Genomic DNA, 2,177 nt, shown 5'->3' with positions numbered 1-2,177 from the left:
TCAGTTCGCGGGTCTGCCAGATGAAGACCCCTTGAAGCATATGGAAACTTTCACAGACTATTGCTGTTCCATACCTATACCGGCTGGGGTAACTCAAGATGAAGTAAAGGGGTTTATGTTCTTGTACTCCTTGAAGGATTCGGCGCGAGATTGGTACCGCTACCTCGATAGGGTAGCAGCTGGAGTCACGGATTGGACATCTTTAGCATTAGCCTTCTACAAGAAGTACTTCCCACTTTCAAAGACTGATGCCTTGAAGGGTAAAATCACGAGTTTTCAGCAAGGAGCCGACGAAGATTTTTGTGAAGCATGGGGACGTTTCAAAAGTTTGGTCCGAGCCGTCCCTCATCATGGTTTCCAGCAATGGTATCTTTGCAACCTATTTTACAATGCTTTATATGATGATTACAAGGTCATCTTGGATGCAGCTGCTAATGGCAGGTTTCAAAATAATACCGGTCAAAGTAAAGGTTGGAACACTATTAAGGAGATGGCAGTCCATAGAGCTGAGTTTGGAAGTTCGCGTGGAAAGTCACGAAAGCAAAGTGAAGAAATGACTGCTGTTGTGACACTTATAACTTCCATTTCTACCCGTCTCGAGAAGCTCGAGATTTCTGAAGCTTCCAAGGAGAAAGTTGAAATACCCGTTCAAAACTCAGAGGAAATCGAGAAGTTGAGAGAGATGGTCCACCTCCTTTTGGTTCAAGTGGCGAATATGGAAGCAGCCGGTATTGAGTCCTCAAGGAATTTTGTGAAACAATTGGAGAACATGGAGGCTAAGCAAGCTGCTAATTCTTCAAGCAAATGTGAAGGGCCGGTTGAGACGATCAATGCCATCAATTTCAGAAGTGGCCTTTCTTATGAAAGTCCCGACAAGCCAAAGGAAGACTCGGGAAATGATGAAGAAGCTCGTTTAAATTCTGCTGCAAAAACGAGCTTGAATGCCAGCACTTCTGGTCGATCGACCACCATTCTCAGTCGATCGACTGAAGCGTCAGATAAAATAGTTTCTGGTCAGAACCTATTCACACCTAGCACATCCAGTCAATCGACCAACATTCTCAATCGATCGACTGAGACACCTGACGAAGTCAATTCTGGACAGGAACTGTTCACGTCCAGCTTACTTGGTCGATCGACCACTCATACCAGTCGATCGACTGGAACTCCAGAGCAGGATGCAAATCCGTCAACTAGTCCGCATGATTCTTCACTCACTGATGATTTGACGGGGGTTTTAAACCTACGGAAGCCGAAGGTTACCGATCCTACGCCGGTGTTGCGATCCGTATCCGGAGCGTCAAGGCTACTAAGCCGAGCGTAAGTTTGGTAAGTTTCGGAGATGGTCCGAATCTCGAGGTAACGGTTCCTTTCACTGATTTAATTACCCAGGTACCCTCTTACGCTAAATTTATGAAATATATTTTGAATCGTAAGAGAAATTTTCGTGATGATGGTAATGTTGCGTTTGTGGAGGAATGTAATGCTCTTTCACAAGTTAATGTGCCACCTAAATTAAAGGACCCGGGTAGTTTTTCAATTCCTTGCACTATAGGTAACCACGTAATTGGAAAGGCCCTTTGTGACTTAGGGGCTAGTGTTAGTGTCATGCCGTATTCTGTTTGCGAAAGGTTAAACATTGGTAGACTCAAGGTGACTGATATTACCATTCAAATGGCAAATAGATCGACTCAGAGACCTATAGGTGTTCTAGAGGATGTACCCGTTTGAGTGGGTAAGTTTTTTATTCCTGTCGATTTCGTTGTTTTGGACATTGCAGAGGACAGTCAGATACCTATTATTTTAGGCAGACCGTTCTTACATACAGCTGGGGCTGTGATAAATGTCAAACGCGGAACCATCACCTTAGAGGTAGGGGATGACACCATTGAGTTCAGTCTTGCTCACAAGGCAACTGAACCTACTGATGATGATACTTCTTATTCCATTGATATTGTTGACAGGGTTGTTACTTATAATTGGAGGGAATCCTTAGCCAAGGATCCCTTAGCTGATCTAACCCGTTTAGATGAGTGTGCAGGTAATACAGTGGAGAATGTTGAGGAGCCAAATGCTTTGGTTGCCTCAATGGAGAGCTACGAGCTCAATGAAGAATAAGATGAGATGCTTTTGAGCCTGGACAACGATAACTTGGTCAACACTTGCTACACCATTGA

At 44.2% G+C, this 2,177-nt stretch overlaps 1 non-coding gene across 1 annotated transcript; it reads right to left on the bottom strand.

Moving 5' to 3' along the window:
• Positions 1 to 248: 248 nt before the first annotated feature.
• Positions 249 to 357, bottom strand: LOC141636384 (small nucleolar RNA R71). The gene has a single exon (XR_012541001.1). It is a non-coding gene; the product is annotated as a small nucleolar RNA R71 (small nucleolar RNA).
• Between the last annotated feature and the right edge of the window lie 1,820 nt (positions 358 to 2,177).

This window comes from Silene latifolia, chromosome Y (assembly GCF_048544455.1).
Source record: "Silene latifolia isolate original U9 population chromosome Y, ASM4854445v1, whole genome shotgun sequence".
Taxonomy (NCBI): Eukaryota; Viridiplantae; Streptophyta; class Magnoliopsida; order Caryophyllales; family Caryophyllaceae; genus Silene; species Silene latifolia.
The sequence above is the reverse complement of the archived record's forward strand: the minus strand, read 5'-3'. Positions and strand labels throughout refer to the sequence as shown.